Here is a 24,600-nt window from a genome sequence, read left to right as displayed (position 1 = left end):
TGTAAGAACATTGAAATGTCTGCATTTTTAGAAATTTGAACAAATGTTAAACAAAATGATATTCATTTTTTTCCTTTAATTACTTTTTAATTATACTTAATTACAATATAATGAAATAATTACTTTCCTACAATGATGGGAGTGATATAAAACGGTAAAACTATTTTGTACATCTATTAGAGAATATTTATTAAAAGCATTAAAAGGTCGATTCCTTGAACATAGTAATTGCACATAAGCAAACTATCTCAACAAACCTGTGCTAAGTGTACAAAATGGCTTTAGGCATTGACATGTCCAATGAAGTATTATTTATATTTAGAATTCTACCACCTTAAACATTCAACAGTAAATGAAAGGTAAACTTTCACAGAATGGAATATTTTATTGTCCTTAAAACTGTTATCCAAATAAACTACCTAAGAATGTGTACAAATTCTTAAATGGAATAGTACATACTTACTTGTCGGCTTTAGGTACCTGTCACCACTCCTCTTTATGGCACCATTTTGATTTCCTTTTAAAGTACCATGCCCTCCCTCACTTGCAATATTTGTGATTCTGGCAGCTCTTTCTTCAGCCCAAAGATGGTGTGCTGTAGCTGCTGCAACTGGCCTACAGGAGCTGACTGTTAAACATTCAGGAATCATGCAAGTCAGGCATCTTCAAATTAGCCATGATGGAAGTATTGACACTAAAGAAACTAATAAATGCCACAAATACTAAGGTTTTTAAAAAGCCTTTTTTTCTTTCTAATTTTTAAAGCCAATTTATAAGTGCATAATTGCCTCCACTCCAACCTCTGTTCCAAGGTGGAAGGTATTTCCTAGTTTGACCAATCAGTATCCAAATGCCCCTGAAAGCAGTTATTATTTAACAGAGGCAAATGACCTACTCAGAGCCAGAGCCAATGCAAATTGCTATTCCATAACCATAGAAGACACCCTCTTTTATACTGAGCTTAAACCTGGGAAGACAGTAGGCCAAAGCTGTGACTGTTAATCATTGTTGGTATATAAATCATACTGCAAAAATTTAAATGCTTGTTTCAGCCCAAATTCTTATGTTTAAACTCTAATACCAAAGTTAAGGTATTTGCAGGTGGGACCTTTGGGAGTGATTAAGTCATGAGGGCGGAGCCTTCCTCTATGGGATTAATGTCTTATGGAATAGGTAACTCTGTGATAAACACTTGCAACCCATTCTTTCTTGATTGCACATGTGATATCCTCCACCTGGAATATATTTCAAAGCTCCCATCACCAGTAACATGTTTTCTTTGTCCAATTCCTACATAAATTTGACCATAGTTCCAATAGAACTGTCTCCAGAAAGTCTACCCTAACTACCCTAGGCTTTGTAATATGCCCTTTCACGTGATTTTTTTTTGTAATTATCAATCTGTGTGTCTTTCTCCTAAGCCATGCTAACAAGCTCCTTTAAGGAAAATCTCCATTTATTCACCATGTATGACTGTATCACAAGGAACTAGCCTGGGCAATGCTGGCTTAATAAAAGTCTTCAGAGTGAGTAAACTTTGGACTCACTGCAAACCTGTCAGCATTTTGCTCATAACAAGTACTCAAAACCTATTTATAACATTTATCTTAGAAATATTTTCTGTCATGAAGTATGTGATTTTTACTTGAAATTTCTATGCTTAGAAAATTAAAATTCTTTTCAGTAGAAACAGATAGGCAATTTTTCATCATGAAAAAATTTTAGGTAAGAATTGACTCCAGGTTGAAAATCTGGGTTTTAATCTCTGAGATGGCCATAAAATCATCTGAACAAGATCATGAAAATATGTTTTGAAGCCAGTTATGATTATCTACGAAGCTACATTTACTTTGTTACCTAACACGTGCAGGTCACTAAGATGCTGGGATCTTTCTGTAGTCTCAGCATAGCCCAAGTTTGCACCTAGGTGGACTACGTTTGCAAGTATTGCATCTGTGCTAGAAAACTGGTGGCATTCTAAAGGATGCTCCCACTATACATTCACGCTGTTGTAGTCAAACTGACTGGACCAAGCATGGTGGGTGCTTCTGGCAAAAGCAGTGTAAAAATGCCCACTTCCTCGAGAGGACAATAGGCTGCCACTCTGGACTGCTCATTTAGGTGGAGCAATGGTGAGTCACTCCTGCAGCACCTTGCTGCACATACCAGGCCAGGAATGGGGAGAATGACCAGTGGTTACTGCAAAGGTTCCCTTCGCCTCCTCACTATTCCCATGTATTTTCTTGCAGGAAACACTCATCACCTGTGATCATAGAAGCATGCCTCTTATTTTACATGCTCTGTCTTCTACTTTACAGAGGCTAAGAAAATGTAAAACTAGGGCATTCTGAAGCCTCAGCCAGAATAGAAAAGAGGGAAAGAACAGAGCAGGAGGTAAAATTGGGGAATGTGAGAAATTTAACTAACCAATCGGGAAATGCCATTGTTTAGTTCAGACTATATTACTGCAAATATGAAAAAAAAATAAATTGCTGAGAATTGAAAGACACAAATTTAGAGGTTGTAGGCCAACTTAAACTTCTGGCATAAGCTCACATATTCATTTTTAAAATAAATAAAATCTACTGAGAGAAAAACTTAAGACTTTTGTTTGAACTCCATTTCAAACCCTTATTTTTTAAAATCCTATTTAATGCTGATATTAATCCAAAATACACATTTGTCTATGAATGGTATAATTATACCTAGGTTAATATTCCACAGGAGTAAATTCTGTCATCTCTGAGATCCTTTCAGTGATTATGAAGACTTTTTTCACTACCAGTGCAGTACCACTGTTAAAAACTATTTAATTTATATCCATTTCTCCCTTAAATACATTAAAAAGGAAATATCAATCTAAGCCTTATGTCTCTAGAAGACTTGCGTGTTCCTATTGCAGAAAGGATGCTCAATCTTCCTGTTTCAGGAAAAATGTCAACTCATCAGAAATGCTATCTGACTAGCATGTACTAATGCTAACTTTCATGATTCTGTAAAAACCAAAGGCCTTTTCTTAAGAATCCTTAGAAAGAAATATCAGTATACTCTTTCCTCCACATACTGACAGAGAAAAAGATTTTAAGTTTATATAATCATGCTATCTAATAAATGGATATTTTATATTTCCAGTTTAGTGGTCCAAACATCCAGTTTGCTTTATAAAGTGGGGAAAAATAAAAACTATGAGAGTATTACTCATAACACTTTATTTATAAGATTGTTTGAAATTGCATGCCAACAGGAAGAAAACTCTCCTGGGCCCCAAATAATAACTAGAATAAGCCTTGTTTCATTGATGGAGAAGAGTGACAAATAAGGGAAATACAGCTCAGATAACATCTGTATATTTCATCCCACCAGCATGTAGACAGGGCTCCCAAGGAAGCCATAAGTGTACACTAAGTTGGGAACTCTTTGGTGCCACTGTTTTGCTGGCAATCATGACAATCTTGACCTGCAGAGTAGTTTACAACTTCAAAACTTGCTCTAGGGGCTGGAGTTGTGGCTCAGTGGTAGAGTGCTCGCCTAGCATGCATGCATGAGGCACTGGGTTTGATCCTCAGCACCACATAACCATAAAATAAAGATATTGTGTTCACCTAAAACTTAAAAATAAATATTTTAAAATATTGCTCTAGGAGCATGTGGCAGGTAGCAGTGAAAATTCAATAGCCACTGGGACCCCTGAAGGGATGTGCTGGAATGTGGGTGAAGCCCACCTGTGTTTGGGCACATGTTCTATTGAGGTGTCTTTATGCACTTTACATACCACCTCCTCCACTGGACTGCCCTCCATAAAAAATAAATAGAGGAAAAAATAAAAAGTGAACCTATTTTTAAAGAAGAAGACAACAATATTACTATTCAGTGAGAAAACAAAAAATTATAATGTTCATGGAAAAGTCTGAAGGCCCTAAAATCTCTAGGTTAAAAAGATAAAATGTTTGCAGTGTAAGCCATAGGCCATTTCTTTAAAAAATATTTTAAAATAAGCAAAAGATAAAGAAATTGAAAGTCAATTCAATAAGCATAAATGTGCTCCCAGAGCATACTCAGTATCTCTCTGTAAAAAAAAAAAATCTTCTGAAATTTTGACTCCAAGAATGAATTGTTTGGAAAGCTGTAAGGAAAAGCTGATTAAAGACTGAGCAATCAGCCTTTCTTCTCCTCCCTAATGACCCCAAGGAAAGCGATGAAATGGGATAGGCAGCTCCTGTCAATCTGGGTCCATTCTAGAATATTTGCAGTGAACTCAGAGTGCTCAGCTGGTCATTCAACAACTCCACAGAGCAGCAAGGGGGCTTCAGACCTGCCAGGACTGGAAAGTAATTAATACTCCTTAGGTTTGCCCCACTTATCCTTGTTTCTTCAGAGGATAGTACAGAGAAGAGGGACCCATTGTTGTTCAGCAGGAAAAAAAGAAAAAAAAATAAATGAACAAGTACAGAGTAACCATGAAAAACAAAATGAGAAAGAATCCATATGATGAAATGAAGGAAAAGAAAAAAAGAGAAAAGTGAAGAAAAAATATATTTGGGTCATAATTAGCACTGGTTATCTTCTGTATCAAAGTTTCCATTTTAGGAAAATTAAAATTTAATTTTAAGTTAACTTAATATAACTAATTAATATTTAGTTTTAAAAATTAAACCAACTAATATGATGATATCATATTGAAAAGTATATATTGTTATGCAAATACATAATTTTGTTAATCATTTCTTATATATATTAATGATATGTACTATTAACACATAATTAATAGGAATTTTAAAATAAAAAACAAGTCCCAAAAAACTTTCCATGCACAAGTCTCCAAAGTGCATCTTATTTCTATTATTCTTTAAAAGTTTATCATCCAACTAAAGTAGGATTCTAATGTTTTAAGATTGTTTTGTTATTGTTTTTAATAGATAGGCAATGTACCTAAAGCATGTAAAATATTTTTATAACGAGGTCAGAGTAGCCCTGGATTTTTATATCGTTCTAAATAAGGAATGCAGTGTTGTAAGATAAGAGGAGACATTCATAGATATTTACAATTAAGCAATTCAGTGTGTTCCCTGGAAGGGAATGGGAAGTAACATATTCATTATTACTTATTCCAAATCTCTAACAGTGTTTTTTAAATGTTATATTTTAGAAACAAAGACTGTTCCAAAAGACCCTAATAGCTCGAGAAAAGCTGTTGCTTTCTTATTGCCATTCTGTATTATTTTGCAAGCTGTCAAATATTTACTAAGAGCAAAAGAGTACATAGTTTAGAGAAATCAGGTAGCGAGAAAAGTCTTAAATTCCCCCTTTCAAGGAAGATATTCAACAACACATTTTACATGAGCATTAACAATACCTGTGTAAGTAGCTGATTCAAAATAAATACTGTAACCAGTATCATGATTATAGGAATTGATTGACACAGCAGGTCCATAGCCTTAACCTACCCTTCAACTTTATTTCCTACAATCTCTTCCTTATTCTCTCACTCCAACCACAATTTTTTTTCTGTTTTCTGAAAGACCTATGCTCCTTTCCAACATAGGGCCCTTGAGCATGCAACTACTTCTGCCTAAAACACTGTGTACTTGCGTTCTATTTATTCTCCTCCCTCAGATCTCAAACAAGCCATTATATCTGTGAGAGAGCTTTCAATGACCCTCCAAGTGTGGATCCAGGCCCCTCCATGTCCACACATGTACAACTATGTGATCACCATACATAACTCTTGCTCTTCAGACTGTTGCAATACTCCAGGACTCTGGTAATGTTGCTTCCTATAATATTCCCAGTGGTTGGCACAACATGGAACACACACGGGAAATCAAAATATTGCTCCAGTGTGGAATGAAAACATCATGTATAACCCTGGGTGAGACAATACTAAGGTTCCTAAAATAGCAGTTTTGAAACCTCAAGAAATTTGGAAACTGCTAGGGAAGAAAAGGTACATGTTAACTAACAAGAAAACAAAGGCATGTTCATAAAATTTTCGAATAAAGCTGAATTAGGTGACTTATGTCTCAAAAAGTCATGGATCCTGTGATAATTAGAGAAGAAGGTAGGAAAACATCTGAAGGTGGCAAATATCATGAGCAAAAATATCAAGGAAGAAGGAAAACCAATTTTGACAAGAAGAGTTAACAGCCTACCTTGCTGACAGGGGAAGGACTGTGTTACCAAGAACAGGTGAGGAGGTGAGGCACAGGGCCAGCAGCCCTATGGAAAGGGCCTTCACCCAGGGCTGGGCACATTGGCTTCCATCAGCACAAACTAGTGAAGGGGCTGCCACAGAAGGGGATCATTTTAAGATGAGCAAACTACAGGGTACATTTTAAAAACAGTTGGCAATGGAGAATTAAGTTTTAAAATAACAGTTTTACATGAATATGATTACAAAGTGGAAAGAGAATAAGGATAAACAACCTTATGTTGACTTAATCATCTCGGAAAGGGCTCAACTACAAGCAATAGAAAGTCTACACTACACTGGGTTAATCAGATTGAACTACTTCCTTCTCTCCTCACAACTAAGAGCCGAGGCAAGCAGCTCAGGGTTTAGTTAGGCAGGTCCATATAGCTCCCACTAACTGGGACTCATTCTTCTTTTCCCTGAACCTGTTATTAAAGTCACCAGATGGATAATTCTCACAACACCTCGGTAAAAACACTGGCCTCATATTCATTTGCATGTTACTACATTTCAATAGGAAAAATACAAGGCATGCCTCAATAAAGAGATGCACTGATTCACAGAACTAGAGGCCCATATTACTGGGAATCCAAGGAGAGTGTCTAAGAGTTCTGGATATGAATTCCAAATGCAATGACGGAGTTTTATGATGTACTCTAAGTTTCCCATCCAGACATCAGGCCAAAGAATCCAGCATAGCCTCACTACTGGAAATCCCCTAAACTTGGCATGGAAAGGGATTAGTATTTGCCACACCTGACAGTTTGGGTCAGTGACACTGCAGAATCATGACACATCTAGGCTTCCAACCAAGAGAAGAAAAACAGCCTTCAAGCAAGGAGAGGCTCAGAATAGTTCCTTAAAGCCCCGCCACGCCACTCAACTTTTTCTTCCTGGTCTACCTTTTCTGATCTCCTATCTCAGGCCAGATCCCTAGTGAGGGCTCCTCCCTCAAGGTTGTCTCCTACAAGGGGTGGAGAAACCCTAACTCAAATGGGGGTTCATTTTTACAGAATAACTGGAAGCCCTTTCAGTTTGCTCTGTTATGCAACAATAACCACCCAAAAAAGTGTGTGTGTGTGTGTGGGGTGGGGGTGGAGCCTGGGGCTGTAGCTTAGTGTAGAGCACTTGCCTAACACATATGATGTGCTGGCTTCCATCCTCAGTACCACATAAAGAATAAATAAATCAAAAAAAGGTATTGTGTCCAACTACAACTAACAGTATTTTTAAAGGCAAAAGATAGTGATCCAATTTCATTATTAAAAAAGCAAATATTAAAAGCTTCAAATAAACAACCTAAAATTCCCTGACTAGCACTCCCCAAGATTTTGAAAAGGAAGAATAATCTAACCACCTCTCATGTTGATTTAAAAAAACAAAAAGTCCTCAGCACATATTAATTAGATTGAATTTCAAAAATTCAAATTAGAGTCCTTCTCAAGTTAAAGAAAGGGAGCAGTGGGGATGAGCATTTGAAAACTATACTTTCTTTCTCTCTGGTGGCATTAAATAAAAAACAACCACTTTTTTGTTATATTCATTTGCTAAAAGAAAACTTCTGGATATCAACTTTTGAAGTATGAAGTATAAAGAATTTAAATTCTAGTAATAGGGAGATCTATAAGATCTGAAATTAAGAAAAACATGACATTGCATAGGTGGAAGGAAAAGAGGAATTCACATTTTTTGCTCAAGTACAGTTGCATATTTATGTTTCATCTCCTCAAGTAGTCTTTGAGGATGCATCAATATTTGAAAGATAGAGAAACTGATTCTCAGAAAGATTTAAGAGAGTGCACTCAAAGTCACACTGCAGATTAGTGACGTAACTGAGCTCAAACTGAGGGTTTCTAACTCAGAACCACACAATCTTCACTAAGGCCCCCTTCCTTAAACTCACTTCTCAGCAAAGAAAACATTTTGTGAAGAACAAAAACAGTACTTACTGAGTGGCAGTCTTCCTGGGTAAATTCTCAACTAAGTGACCCCAGGAAAGTAAAGATATCAAGGTTTGAAAAGAATGTGAACTCTGTAGGAAGAGCAGTAATGATACTCACTACCTTTCACCACCATCTACCAGGCAATCATACCATCTAAACTCAACCAGTGAACTTCCATTACCTCCTCCTCCAAGGAAATCTGCTTTTCCCCCTGACCACACCAGTGTTCCCATACAAGTCATGGAGTGCATTTGTTAAAAAACATAATCATATCCTATATTGGGCATCATAATGTTAAAATCAAAGAAACAAGACTTCTAAGGCACTTGTAGTAGAGATTGCTAGTTGCCCACAACAGCCTCCCTTTCTTTTTCCATCCTATTAAATCTTGATTCTGCTGAAGAGAGCTATCTCCTGGACTCAGACCTGCATTTCCTAACTTCCCTTCATACCAGAGTGCCCTGGATGACACAATCCCACCTGTAAGTAGAAGCTCCTGGTTATTCCAGAGAATCACTTACATGGAATAAAACTAGCCAGCCTACCCTTGTTCCTTCCCACTGTCTGTGCAAAGACTGTGCACAGGGTGGCTGGAGATATGCATCTCTCTATATATAAAAGGTTAAAAGGACCTAGACTAGGAAAGAAACAATAAAAGCAAAAAGGAACCTGGTTGCCTAAGGACACTGTAAAAGTGCTACATCAGCTTTGGCCTGATCCTTCTTATAAAGTGAAAGCAAAATAAATATCTTCCTTGTTTAATCTACTGTCCTTTCACTCTTCTGGTTAAATGAAATTAAATTCTGCCTATAACTGACAGAGTACTTTATTTAGAATTCTGCTCCCTTAAAAATAGCAAAATATAATTGTTAAAAAGTTTTGAAAAACAAATATTGCATGGAATACAAAATTAAAAAGATAGAGGAAGACTGAAAGCCAAATGTGAAAAGACAAGAAACATAAAATACACATCAGAGACAGCAAATATGATTCAAATATTATAAAAGGTAATATTAACAATTGGTGTCCAAGGGAGGTAGTTGCTAAATTGACAAATGACATGTCCATTGACTCTGAATTAAAACACTGGGAAGACAAATATGAAAAGAGTCTTAGAAGGCTTTAGGATGAGATTAGAGCCTGAGATGGGACATAGATAATAGCAGTTCAATAGCAGCATTAGGAAAAGCAAACAGGAGCCTGGAGTAGTTGTAAATCACAGAGCACAGCCCTGGGGGTAGAAGTAGAGACACAAATGCTAAGTGTCTTGAAGTGCAAGGTGGAAAACTGGGTGAAGTGGAAGCAACCCATAAAGCTGGGCAGGGTGAGGGGCATCCAGGCCCCCAGAGTATGCACTAAGCGGGTTTGCACAGATTTTGTACCTACTTAAAAGTTTCTGGGATAAACAGTGACACTATGATCTGTATTCTTTCCTCTTCAAAATGATTTTTGGAAAATTATAGCATTGACTCTGATCATTTGAATAAGATAGTTCTAAACTATTATCCTTGTATGAATGGGAATTATATCTTATAAATGACACTGCATTATACTATATGATTTTCAAAAGGACTTAAATATTAAGAAAATATATATTATAAAAAGATTTGGCTTTTTTCTCTTAGATTTCTGAAGATTTATATGTGCTTATGACAATCTTTTGTAAATGTAATTTGGATAAAAAATGTAAATACGCTTGCAAATAATTTTCAAAATAATGCTAACCTAATGGAGACATGGAACATGTCTACCCATGGAATCAAGACATGGATATCTGGCCTTTGCTCTACCAAAGAATATAAATGTAATAATGTGTTTAATCTAAGCTTTACAGTGCTGGAGTTAACTCTGGGATCTTAAAATGTTTTCTTGATGGCATATGCCAATCTGGAGTTCCAGGTACAAATTGTTTTTCCTGATCTATTTTGCTCCTCTACCTCTCTTTTCTTTCAAACACACACACAAACACACACACACACACACACACACACACACACACTTGCACACAATAGCTTTCTACATAAAATGTTTTCTGGAACATATGGGAGTTGGTAGAGGTGCAGAGGAAGATGAAAGGATTTGCCCAAGCTAATTTCAGACTTGAAGTTGGTAATTATACACACCATAAGGCAATTTCATTAACATATTAATTTCAGGAGGTAACACGTATCTAAGAGAAACACATTTGAAGTCACAAGACTCAGGTTCTATTTCTAGTTTTGCCATTGACCTTCTTGGTGACCTTCCACAAGTCACTCAACACTCAAGAGACTTAGTCTTCTTATTTAAAAAAGAAAGAAAGAAAAAAAAAAGCTAGAACCTAGCAGTCATCTCAGAAAAATGCTATGGAGTAAAAAATTCATTCAGAGTGTTTTGGATGGGGATATAATGAAAGTTTCTTCACTAGAACTCTGATTCACTAGAATCCAACAAATCAGATTCTAACAGAATTGGATGAAGTAAAAAATCATTCCCAATTTACTTGACAGAGTCTTCCACAATACTCTATTCCTTAAAGATCAAACTTGCTCTGCCACAAAGAAGAATCATACCATGTTAAGTACCAAGTTTAAAATTCACCTTCCCCACTACTCCCAAGAGAATCTTATGGCCATTTTGATCAGACACAAGGACTGATAAGAAAATTGCTCCCAACCGCTTTTGAGCACTTTCACAAATATTGTTGTCCTTTCAAATGATTACGATTGTGATTGGCAAATTTCCTTGCAAGAGCCACTCATTCAGGATGAGCAATCTTTTTGCCAAATATGTGAGAATAGCACAGAAGACAATACATAGCCACCCAAATACTCTGAGGAATGCTTGCATTTATTTGTGAGCTCATTTTAAATCATACATACAGAAAATGACAAGTTAATTATAATTGTGAAATAATTTCCTATCATGAAATAAACAATAATCGTAGTCATTGTGGACCAGCATTTTAGTCAGAAAAATATACAATTCCTAAAATAAAAGATATACAGATATTCAGGGAAAAAAAAGAAGAGTCAGATGGATCATTTGAGGGTTAAAATGTCAAGAGAAAGAAGCAGCCTAAGCACTTTAAGCAAATAAAGATGCATTAAATTATATAAATATTTCATGGTATACTCACCAAAGAGAAACAAATTGGAGTTGGGCTTAGGGAATTTTGACTTATGTAATTATTCTAATGGAAACCTGACAAGAAATTTATTATTAAGAATACAAAGAGAAATCATAATGATATGTCCATTGACAGCTCAGATGTAACATCAATGATAATCACAAGTTTCTAAAGTAATCTCATTTTTCCTCTTTACAAAAGACCAGAAGCTCTTTTTCAATAGATGTTTACTCATAACAATTTCTCCTAGACTAATTGCTCAAAGTCCCCCCAAATGATGGCATTTAAAAAAAACAAAACCACACAAGAAATTATTTAAATATTTACTATGACCATGAAAGTACAAAATGTATTATTACCCGATTCACAGAATTATAGACACAAATATCACTGAAAAAGATCATTTACTAAAACTCCTCAGTGATTTTCACACAAGTAAGAATGTGAAGATTCCCAGAGTTTAAGTGATTTGCCCAAGGTCACACAGCTAGTAAATGGCAAGTACACAGGGTATGCTTTCCCTCATACCAACATATCATCAAAAACAAGTCACATGATAGCACTTTCTTGCTCAATCTAAATTTCAAAACTAGCTGGATAAAAAAATTCAAACATAAAAACACACATCTGATATATGCTAACATAACTTTTTACATTCCTAGGCAGATGGCCTATTTTGTCATTACTAATGCACAGCTAAATCCAATTCAACATAACCAGTCAACCTCAAAGCAAAATATTTTCAACTAAATTTTCTTAATATGAGAGAAAGACATCAAGAAATACAGAGAACACATGTTGGAAAAATTACCACATAGCTATTTCAACATGAAGTCAAACGTACTGAGGAAGTCAACTGATAAGAAAATAAACTGAAAACCTAAAAATTAAAAGCAATGAAAAAGAGACACTTGAAAAACAAAGCACCTAAATGTTTGATCACTCGTGTTTCAAAATAAATTGAAACATGACCTTTGACTTAATGGAATGCTCTTAATAGTTAACAGTTAACTGGTGAAAGTCAAGTACAGAAATAAACATAACAGTTTTAGTGTCACCAAAACCATTCAGAAAGCATATTGCCTAAAATGTGCTTTCCTTTTCTAGTGCTTTCTCTTTCAATGCAGCAGATCGAATTCTTCCAGAGTTTAGGGCAATCCATTTTGCTTGGTGAATTTACAAGAGCAGTTTAATGTGGCTACATTACGCCTCTCGTATTTAGCCTTATAAAATGTAATACTGCAAGTAATACATGAAAGTGATCTTTACAAAAACTAATAAATATTTTCATAGATGGAATCAATTGCATTAATAATTAAAGAATTTAATGGAAAGTTTTTCTTAAGCAAACAGAAAGAAACTCAATCAATAGAAATGGGTAGAAACTTGATAATAAACTGGTACCACATGTTTAAACAGGAAAACAAGTATATAATCTATTAAACAATGAAGATGGATGCATTATGGATTATACCGTGACAAAGAAACTGTTCCTTAGTGAACAAAAATAAGAAATAATAGTTAGCAGCAGATTTACTATTAAAGATTAAAAGGCCTGAAGTTACAGTAGAAAACAGAGAAAAGAATACTTCAGTATAGTCTCTAAGTTATAATGACCTTAAATTGAGACCTATGCTTTCACATAGAGGTATTTTTACAATAGCGATGTTTTGTCACAGCATTTTTTTTTTTTTGCCCAATTCAATTCCAATCATGTGTTCTTTAAATGCCAATACCCCCAATAAATCTCAGTCTGCCTTAAGGATACCTAAGTGTCTGACATATTAATAAACACACAGTAACAGAGGAAAAAAAACGCAGGAAAAAATTAAAGAAAAAACGTGAGAAGAAGTCACGTAACCTTTTCTGCAGAACAATTGGCCTTATTGCAGGCAGAGTGACTCTTCTTGCACTCAAACTCATGCCTGCTCTTCTCAGAACAAGCCCCTCTCACAGATCATTGACAAAATGAAAGAAATCTTTAATGTTACTCCTAGAGAATCTCAAGGCTCAGTGCAAAGAAACAACCAGGGAACTAATAAATATCACCCTGCTTATGTGATTCCAATCTACCCAAAGCCAATTAAGGATGACTGGGAGACAGGGCAGGGCAGCAACCAATCAAAGCCAGGAAAACTCTGCCTTTGCCCTTGGAAACACATTCTGATACTTTTGTTTATGATATTTAAAAAACCTGATAAACAGGCATCTAGTTCACTTAACATTTTTTTTCCAAAACAGTGCAATTCAATGCCATCGTTGTTGACTAGGCAGTTATGTTTTCACTAAAGCATTTCAACATATGGCAGATAAGAAATTGTTTACATTGGTCACTTTAAAGTGTATAAGTATGTAAATGAGATAAATTTAGTTATGCTATTCACAAAATTAATGAATGGATCAACTGGAATATATTACATGAGGCACAATAAATAATCCTGAAGTTAGAACTGGTACAAAGTGTTAATTTAGATGTTATAATAGAAAAATTGTAATATATATTGATACATGTCATGTCTTAGGTAGCTAAATCTTTTATATTATGGACATTTCAGCATCCCGGAGGTCACACCTATTAAATATTACCTATTCAATATTATCTTAACAAACTAAATAATAAAGTTATTAATTTGATAATTTTATTTAAATGTATCATTAAAGTACAATAAATCTTAAGCATGTGTTTTTAAAAAGCACAGATCTGTGTAATTTAACATGTTTCATTCCATTAAAAGCACTTAAAAATAGCCAGTGTTCAAAAAAAAAATAAAATAAAAAGCCACTGTTCAATGGTACTTAAACCTTTAATAACAATTTTTTCCTTACACTAAAATTTTTATCCTAGTATGGGGGTTAAAGGAAGTTTACAATTAAAATATTGATCAATACAAGAAAATTTTCAATAAAGTCTAAATAAAACATTGCCATGTTAAAATTAAGCTGTGCTTTTACTATTGTAACATCCCTTCTGCACAGACACCTTGACAAGCTTTACTGAACCTACTCAGTGTTTCTCAAGCCTGACCCCATGAAGGGCCCCAGGCTTCAGCAGGACAGGCACTCCCTGCAAGTTCTAGAGAATAGCGTGATTGTTGTAGTAACAATAGAAAATGGAAGATTCTGGGCAACCCAGACACAAACTTTCCATTTCCTTACCCAGACTGCACTAGGCAGAGTTAACTTTACTGCTTTATGCTTCAGTGTGTTTTATATGCATAGTGAGCTCACATTTCTTAAAGGAAAGAGACAGGACAACTCCTGGTACCCTAATTAGCATTTCAGTTTATTCCTCAGCATGGTGGTTCTGTGGGGTGCAGTTAATATGAATAGTCATATAAAGTCTCTCTGGGGGATATTAATATAATCCGTATTCCATTAGAGTTATCATGGCCTTTTAAGGAAAATTACCTCCCCAAAAAAATAAATAAATAAAAGTCTACTCATACAAGGATGAAGATCACCACTTGGGAAGTAAAAGATTGGTCTGTCAGCCAATAATAATGAAGCCCACAGTAACTATGTAATTACCAGAATATTTATTATAAAATTTGATTTTTTTTCTCTTTTATTTCTTAATTTAGGACTGAATACTACAAAAAGTTTCTCTGGTCTCAAACATCTTATTTGGGTTCCACATAACAAAGTCATTTATTTCGCTAAATCATCAAGGAATGAACCCACTCCGTACCACACTATGTTAGATAGTAAGAACATTCTGTTGAGTGAGATATGGCTGTTTATTTCATGGTGAAATATTACTTTTAAATTAAAAATTCACACTCTTGCAGGTTGAGATTGATAGTAATCAAATACCAACCACCAGAGGTGCACAAGGAAGACACAACTACACATTAGAGTAGATCCAGGCAGCCTTCAAGACAGAAATTACATTTTTTTAAAAAATAGGTTAGGGAGAAAGAATGTGCAGAACTTGATGTGCATACAGAGGGAAGGTCTTGAAGCTGACTCCAAGGTTTGAATTCTGGATGATTGAGAAGTTAGAAATGCTGCTTCTTTTCTTTTTTCTTTTCTTTTTTTTTTTTTGAGAGAGAGAGAGAGAGAGAGAGAGAGAGAGAGAGAGAGAGAGAGAGAGAATTTTAATATTTATTCTTTTTTTTTTTTTTTTTAGTTTTCAGCAGGCACACACACATTTGTTTGTATGTGGTGCTGAGGATTGAACCCGGCTGCACACATATCAGGCAAGGGCAGCACGCATGCCAGGCGATTGTGCTACCGCTTGAGTCACATCCCCAGCCCAAGAAATGCTGTTTTATGCCATACTTTAGGACTTGCTAAATGCTAAAATGAATCCTTCATGTCAAAACAGCACACAGGTCCCATATTCACTACAGTGCAATATACCTGCTCTCTAAGGGCTTTAAAAACATCTGACAGACAACTAAGTTCTGAAGAGTGAAAGGTCCTCTCTTTGCAGCACCTGAAAACTGCTGTTTCTAAATTTTCAGAAAAAAACCTTGAAGAACAACATTTGGTATTTTATAACACTATGTTACCAAAAAGGCAACTCTTTAAAAGATGAAACTGACACATACATTTGTGCTTGTGCACACTGCAAGACTAAGGGGATGGCAGCAGGGTTATAATGGGTGCAGTCTCATTTTTCAGTAATCCTTGTCAGGTGTTCATAATGACTGATTGTTCTTTATCTTGCTTCCAAGTTATTTTTGACACTAATTCAAAATTAAACCTCAGCCTCTCCTTTTCAGCATTATTAATTATAAATAACTTTGTCACAAACTAGCCTTGTCACCTGAGCTTTAATTTCTTTTTTTTTAAAGAAAGAGTGAGAGAGAGTGAGAAAGAGAGAGAATTTTTTAATATTTATTCTTTAGTATTTGGCAGACACAACATCTTTGTCTGTATGTGGTGCTGAGGATCGAACCCGGGCCGCACGCATGCCAGGCGAGCGCGCTACCGCTTGAGCCACATCCCCAGCCCCCTGAGTTTTAATTTCTTCAGCTCCAAAATTAGGATAAAAAACTATGGTCAACATTTTCAGAATTGCTATGAAGATCAAGGAAATCAAGTTAGTACAATAAACTAAACAGGTGCTGAAAAAAAATGCTCTAACTCTTAGTACAGACTGAGATTAAAGAGTCTTTTAGATAGATCTTTTGTCTCCAAAAATGAAATTTTCACATAATAAGAGGGTTTTTTTTTCCTACAACCTAGTCAACTACAAAGTATTGTATACTAGCACTATACATTATTTTGAGTTTTGCTCAATATTTGGGTAGATTGAGAATACATTTTGTCACTCAAATGGATATCAATATTTTAATCAATAAAAACAAAATAGCCATTATTGTGATTATTACTAACATGTATGTGAGTATCTAGGATGTGCCAGGTGCTGAACTGTTTTCCACTTTACCCTCACAGCTATGAGGAAGACACTGGCGATTTATTTAATAATGAAACTAAGACCAAAAGAACAAACAGCTAAGAAATGGTGTCAGAGCTCAGCATGTACTGCAAAAGAAGTCGCCTACATCCATGAAGTCCATAAGCCAATAAGCCAGGGTCACACTTTCATCTCTCCAAGACACTCCAATCTACCCCTCCACTATATTCAGTCTCATATTGTCCACATACTTAGAAACAACTCTGGCATAAAAAGCCATATACATTCAGTCCTATGCATTTGTTCCACTAACGTGCTAAACAAATATGTATTGAGGACCTTATTTTGTACTAAGCACTCTGCTATTTGCTATGAGAAATTCAAAGTTACTCAACTTCTAACTCCCATTTACCACAGGATCTGACACACAGTGACAGGTAAACGATTAGCCAAAATAGGGTTCCAGGCAGGATCTCAGCAGAAAAGGAACATTCCACCAGCCAATATCTGGTTCCAAGCCCATCTTTCAAGCCTCTTCATCCACTTGAGTTCAACAAAAGCTTCCTAAAGTTCCTCCAAACACACCTATATACCTATCTGTTTTGAATAATGTCCATTACTTCACTAACCTCCACAAATCTTTTATGGCTCAAGTCACACCTCTTTTGAAAGTTTCATTTTTCATGCATTGTTCAAAAGTCTCTCCTTTCCATTGCAATCTGAGAACTAAAAGGTATCTAGAGGGAGGGAAAGACAACAAACTCAGGCCCATGAAGAGCTAGGTGCTACATATATGCTATTTTACAGTATTTAATAAGCCTGCAGAGTAGGTATCATGTAACAGATTCAAACCATCTCTGATTTTTTCTGTGTTATTGTTTTACTCCTTATCATACATCATATTTGAACTTTTGAATGTGGTGTGTCTAACTTCTTTACCCATTAAACTGTTTATTTAGTAGCTTTATATTTAAAAAAATAAGGCAAAAGAATGCTTTTTTGATTACCAAGTCCTACAAATACTTTTTTAGCCAAACAATCTTCCACTTTACACAAAACACAACTTTCTCTGTCTTTTCATCTATCCCTGTGCAGTGTATTATCATATTACCCATTTGAGGCAGCTACCAGATTCATCCTCTCCTTCCAATAACCAGATCAAAATTCATGCCATCAAGAGTCAGTCTTCCATCTAAATTATATCATTCCTTGTTTTGTACTTTTTTGTACTGTTTTGCAGACTTAAACTTCTCTGTTTCTCATGTTTTGACTTGTACTTACTCATTCATTGTGCTTTGATAACTTATCTCTTCTTAGTCCCTTGGTTTTTTTTTGTTTTGTTTTGTTTTGTTTTTTTTTGTCCTAGAAGAACATAATCCTTCATGGTGGAACCCAGGCTCTTGTTTCCTTTGCTTCTCCCAGAACACCTAGCAGAGGGCCCTCTGTACACAGTAGGTATTATACTCATGTACAATCAATGTGGAAAGAAACTAGAGACTCCAGTTACACAGTTGGAAATCTTCATATCTCATCTTAACAATTGTTAGCTTTATGATTTATTCTTAACAAAAGCATATGGTCTTCTTTCCAGGAACAATGAATATTCTTTTTCTACCTGACGTAGTACGTTGAGTGGTCACTAGAATGAACACTAAATCAAGTACTATCCTAAGAACATCAATTTCAGAGAAAGCCTTAAAATAGATTGTTGTGGCAATTAACATATAGCCTAAATCATTAGACAAAAACTCAGAATCCCTAGTTCTCTCAGCTCCTATCACTCTTAAGACACTTTATTTCCCTAAGGATGTGGCATGTACTTGACGAGCTTTATCTCATCCATTACTAGTCCATTCTCCCCTTCACTTCTAATGGTATCTCTTTGATCAGGAATGTCCAGAACGTCTCAAAAATTTAAACAATTTACAGTGAAAAATTCTTCTTTCAGAGAAATTACTGAATAACATTTAAGTCACAGGAATGATACATATCACCAACCTGCAGTTCATTCAAGTGTTTTAAAATGTGCCTACCAGATCTATACTGGAAGTTGTTCCCCTGCCTTTCAAGGAACTACTAGGCAGGATAGATACTGCCTAGAAGAGGGCAGGTGGATACTTAAAAAATACTTATGACAATGTGTTAAGTTCTATAACTGACCATAAATAAAGTTCTAGAACCCTAAAAAGGAAAGAACTTCACTTTATCATGAGATACCAGACAAGTGTCCCAAATGGACAAAGGATTCAGGACTGAAAGTGATTCCAGGTTAGAAGTAAAGAAAACAAGCAAACCTATGTACAAAGAGGAGCCTGGCAAAACATGTAGGAAGGGGTAAGATATGCAGGCTCACTCTCATGCTGAAGATCTTGACCTCGCCCTAGAGGGCAGAGATACTTGATTAGAGATGAATTTTATTTCAGTGCAGAAGATATTCATGATTTTTCTAGGAATGCTGAATAGAAACAAGAATGGTCAGCAACACATAGAAAGGTCTGAGAAGTGGAAATTACCAGATCAGGAAGGAAAACTTTCAGAAATGTTAGGCAGGGGAAAATCAGGATCAACTGGTCAAATATATACAAAAGTCATTAGTTTGTTTTCTGAATAGTATGAGCTTCCAAAAAATACAAATAATAAACAGAGAAGACAGAAAAATATAAACATTTTGCCTACTCAGTCTTCAAAATTTCTTTACTGCTATTCTTTAGAAAAGTTATCAGAAATTTCAGAGACATTAGATCAAAAGAACAAGAAAAGCAAATGCCTGTTTTTCCCTCATGTTTCCCCCCAAACTTAAATTACAGTGAAGAAAAAAGGAAGGAAGAGGAGGAGGACAAGAAATAATTTTGTTGTTAAAAGAGAAGACCTTTTACTTGGGGGCTGTGATAAAAAGATAATCTGAGTAGACCATAAATTAAAACAACTTTTAGAAACTAGAAAGTTATTGGTATTAGATTGCTTAAAAATATATGTGAATAGAAGCCAGGACCTGTACATGTGAGAAATGATGGAAAGGACAGGTCCAGACAACCTGTATGAGAGGCAGGATGTGAGAGAGACCTGCAGGAGGAGAAGGCGGGCAGAGAGGTCAAGACAGGAAGACCCCAGCCCTCTCCTGTCCCCTTAAGTCACACTCTAAAAATCATAGGGTTCCTTATAGGAAGACAATGATATAAATGCAGAGGCCAAGGGAACCTGGAACATCCTAAAAAGATACTGCAAAAGGCTCAAATAGGAGTTCCACATGGCTAAAATAGAAGACAAAAGACAAAATGAAACATCAGCAAGCAGAGCGTAAAAGATTATTCACTATACACCGGATTTTACAGAGAAATCCCAACTGAGGTGCATAGATATAAGAAAGAAGACAGAAACTGAAGCAAAAAGAAAAAAAAATATTTCAAATTTAAGAATCTCTAGACATAAACTGAGAAATCTAAAACCAAGTAAAGAGGATCTAAGTGCACATCTCTGGAATCACAAAAGAAAAACAAAACATTGGAAGAAAAAAAATATAGAGAGGATAAAACAAAAGAAAAAATTTGCAATAAAAGACCAACTGAAAGGTCACACAGTTTCCTAGATAAACTGTCAAGAGTAGGACCTGTCCTATTAAAGTTACTAGAACTCTTTGAACAGCAAGGCAAAAAATTCTAGTAACTTATAGGGTAGAACAGAAATCTCTTTTGCATTTGTCTAAAGCAACATTCAAAAAGAGGATTCAGTGGACACCACTGCCTTCCAGTTATTCTTCTGGATGGAGGAATGTTTATGAAATTGTGGAAGAAGAAAATAAGATGAGGTTTTTAAACCCAACCTAACTCACTAATTGTAAAGGAAACAGACAATGTTAAAAAATATATGAACAATTAAAATCTTGTTCTCATGGTGCCTTCTTGAGAAATTTACTAAAAGACAAACTACAGTCATCCAAGAGATAGCTGGAATAAATACTAGCAAAGAGTGGAAATACTAGCATAAACACTGAAACTAATTATGGCACTAAATTCCAATCAATTGTGTAATTATGTTGCTATTTAAAAATGTAGGTAATTTAAGCCATAACAATATGGAAATGATAAAATTTACTAAAAAATAGGAAAGCTGAAGAAGCAAGAACATGGTCTGTAGTATATATAGCATTAAGATGACTCTCTTAGTAACTAAGACCAAAGATATTTAAATCTGATAAATCACAAAAGAATTTTAAATTATTTGTCTTATAATGCTAAAGTCAGCTGGCAGAAAAGGATAAGTGAAGAGAAAAATATTAGTTTTATTATGGATCATCAGTGAGGAAAACTGCATGATCTTTAAAGCAACAAGGACCTTAAAGGTTTTTCTACAGTTACAACAATTACTACATTTAAAGTGGAAATAGAGACTATTCTAATAAAAAGAAAGCAAACACAGAACTAAGAAAACAGAACACCTTATGAAATGTTGTTGAAAAAAATCTATAAATTGGAGACCGTGATATAAAATAAAGTACTAACACCAAATTTATGTTGTTCAGACTGTTAGAATCAAACTCACCCACTGAAAGGAAACACACTTTCAGTTGCATCACAGGCAGATTCCACTCCATTCTACAATCACCTGACTGTTGAAGCTTGAGAACAAAAGGATAGACAAAGAAAGACATGGGATAAAGAAGAGAAGAAGAAAGAAGGAGAAAAATAAAGAAAAGAGGAAGGGAGGAAATGAGGGAGGCTGGCAGATCCTACATCAGGCAATATTGAACTTGGGATAAAAATAACCAAACAAGCAAAGAAGAAAACACTACAATGCTGAGTGTGATTCACTTATATTCATATCATATCAGATATTCATATCAAATAATGATATTAATATCTAGGTATTATATGATAAATATTTGTAACACAAACTCTATAGCAGGTATAAAGAGTTTCAAATGGTAATACATTATTCATAGATTATTATTCAACCCTCTCAAAGCATGAATCACAAATGGATTTTAAAAAGTAGATAAAAAATACTAAAAACATACATAGGTTGACATAATAAAATAGATTCAATTGATATATATTTAACTGTAAGGTAAAATCATAAACTAAACCTTCTGTTTAAGAAATCAACCTTGATCAGCCCCTGACGTCATTGTCGTCCGGCGCCGGCTGCCTCCTCCGCCACTCCTGCTGGCCGTTGGGCTGCTTGCCGAAGTCCCGGCCCCAAATCACCCCCACCTCGGAACCGCTCTAGTGGCGGCGACCCATGTGGGGGTTCAGGTTCCTGAGGTCCCCGCCGCTGCTCCTCCTGCTGCCGCAGCTCAGAATCGGAGATGCCTTGTCCTGCCTGCAGGCCAGAACCATGAATCCGGGCGGCAGCAGTGGTGCACGATTCTCCTCCGCGGTCGAGGGACGCCGCCAGCAGTGCCTGCAGTTGTCCACTGTGCCAGGAGCCGACCCGCAGCGCACTAACGAGGTGCTCCTTCCGGCAGCAGTGAGAGAGGGATCAGAACGGCAGGACCTCCCTAGGGACCCGGAAAAGGAGGAACCGCAACCGCCGCTCCAGCATCATGTCCTCTATTTTCCCGGGGATGTACAGAATTACCATGAAATTATGACTTGTCATCCTGAGAATTACCAGTGGGAAAACTGGAGTCTAGAAAACGTTGCCACCATTTTAGCCCACCGGTTCCCCAATAGTTATATTTGGGTGATAAAGTGTTCCCGAATGCATTTGCACAAATTCAGCTGCTATGACAATTTTGTGAAAAGCAACATGTTTGGTGCCCCAGAACACAGTACTGACTTTGGAGCTTTTAAGCACCTTTATATGTTATTGGTTAATGCTTTTAACTTAAGTCAGAATGGTTTGCTATCGAAGAATGGCAATGTTTGGAATAAGGACTTCAAAACATCTAACTGTAGATCTAATTCTTCTCCTACTACTAGTAATGGTTGCCAGGGAGAAAAAGAGAGGACCTGTGAAAAATCTGATGAGTCTGCCCTGAGATTTAATCCACCATCAGTAAATGGTGCATCTTTTACTTTGATTGGATTCAGTAAAGGTTTTGTTGTTTTGAATCAGTTGCTTTTTGAATTGAAAGAAGCCAAGAAAGACAAGAACATAGATGGTTTCATCAAAAGCATCAGAACGATGTATTGGCTGGATGGTGGTCATTCTGGAGGAAGCAATACATGGGTTACATATCCAGAAGTCTTGAAAGAATTTGCACAAACAGGGATTATTGTTCATACCCACGTAACACCTTACCAAGTACTTGATCCAATGAGATCTTGGATTGGAAAGGAGCACAAGAAATTTGTTCAGATACTTGAGGATTTTGGTATGCAGGTGACTAGTCAAATTCATTTTGCAAAGGAAGCTCCTTCTATAGAGAATCACTTCAGGGTTCATGAGGTATTTTGAGACTACAAGAATATTAATGTACTTGTTTAGAGGAAAAGCATATGCACTTTGAGTGCTGTAAATTCAGATAATGACATGTAAGATGCAATTCATAAATGCATTGTCAGTCTGGGGGTTAGGGAGAAGCACACATTCCTAAAATATGGGTATAATATGCAATAGTATTCCTTGCTTGTGATTGTGAACAGTTTTTAATTTGGATTGGGTTAGAATTAGTTAATTTGAAATCTAAAAAGGTGGTTTGTGATAATCCTATGAGAAAATATAGGACCCTTAAAAATGAAGGTTAATGACAACTAAAATTGCTGTTGTTGGAAATAGTTGATTCTTTGAGTAATGTTTCAAACCAAATTTGGTGACATTATAACAGCAGTTAGCTATTTTGGCACTGAAAACTTGAGTGGAAGCACTTCATTTCTCTTCAGACAAAGCAAAAGCACCCTGATGTTTTCCATCATTTTGGAGTAACAATCCTGCCTCTTACGTTTTATAAACTTATGGATTCATTCTTAATGTGCCACAAGTGTTTGTTTTTTCTTGAGAGTCAAATATATTTCCAGTTCTCCAAGAATGTGCAATAGCATAAAGCTGATTTTTTAAGCTTTACACTTATACACTGTGGCTTATTTTTTAATTGACAGTTTTTAATTGACTGTTTTGGGGTTTCTTAAATATTGGTCAAAATACAGTTGTTTTTGAAAATTGGTTTAAATTGAATATAATTATATATATATTTGATAAAAATATACTACAGAGTAGATTTCAAATTTTCATTATATTAGTATTTTGAAAGAGATCAACTTAGGTAAATTAAATATATAATACTCTATTAGCTGCTCTATTGAAAAGGAAAAACCCCTTTGATTTTCCTGAGGTTATCCCCCACACCTTTCTATTTCTTTTTCCATTCTAGCTTGCACATATGAGAGAAAGCATATGATCCTTGATCTTCTAAGTTTGAATTATTTTGTTTAATATTATGGTCTCCACCCATTTTCCTGCAGATGACAAAATTTCATTTATTTTATGGCTGAATAAAGTTTCATATTATCTCACTTCTTTTTGAATTCTTAGCATTAGGCACACAGGGAAGCTAGTGTTAGTCCATCATATTGATGATAGTAATAGCACAGCCCTCCATTCTTGTTTGCCTCCAATTTTGGTGTTCCTTGTGTGCTTGCCATGATCCTTGTGGGTGATCTTTCATCCTTGTGGTGGAATAGTATAACTTGCTGTAAGGATGAAGGATACTAAGCCAGAGAAGGAAACAGATGGCTGTGGAGGGAACTCCATTAGTTTGACTCCATGCCCATCATCTTTTTTCCTTGAGAAGCATGGGTGCCAATTTTAAGCCATAAAATGTCTGCAGTATGAGGATTGCCTTCATCTTATAAAATTTTATTCTTCTTGTCTGTATCACAGTATTTTTCACACGTGAACTATAATTCTGTATGTAGTATAATTTTGATAATTATTTGACTTTCTCATTTTTTCTGGTTGTTGATATGTTAGTATTGTAATAACGTTTTTCATTAATAAAATAGGTGGATTAGATGAGGTGATTTCTAATTCTGCTTTCATCTTTGATACACCT

The 24,600-nt window shown here is 35.7% G+C and overlaps 2 pseudogenes; one reads left to right on the top strand and one right to left on the bottom strand.

Annotated features, from left to right (window-relative positions):
- The window catches only part of LOC143385951 (growth factor receptor-bound protein 14-like), a 59,117-nt pseudogene extending 45,952 nt beyond the window's left edge, over nt 1-13,165 (bottom strand).
- An 8,680-nt stretch (nt 13,166-21,845) lies between these two features.
- Nucleotides 21,846-23,477, top strand: LOC143385971 (mitochondrial protein C2orf69 pseudogene; annotated as a pseudogene).
- Nucleotides 23,478-24,600: the final 1,123 nt, after the last annotated feature.

This window comes from Callospermophilus lateralis, chromosome 11, assembly GCF_048772815.1.
Source record: "Callospermophilus lateralis isolate mCalLat2 chromosome 11, mCalLat2.hap1, whole genome shotgun sequence".
Classification (NCBI taxonomy): domain Eukaryota; kingdom Metazoa; phylum Chordata; class Mammalia; order Rodentia; family Sciuridae; genus Callospermophilus; species Callospermophilus lateralis.
Note: the sequence above shows the minus strand (reverse complement) of the source record. Positions and strands in the feature narration are given on the sequence as shown.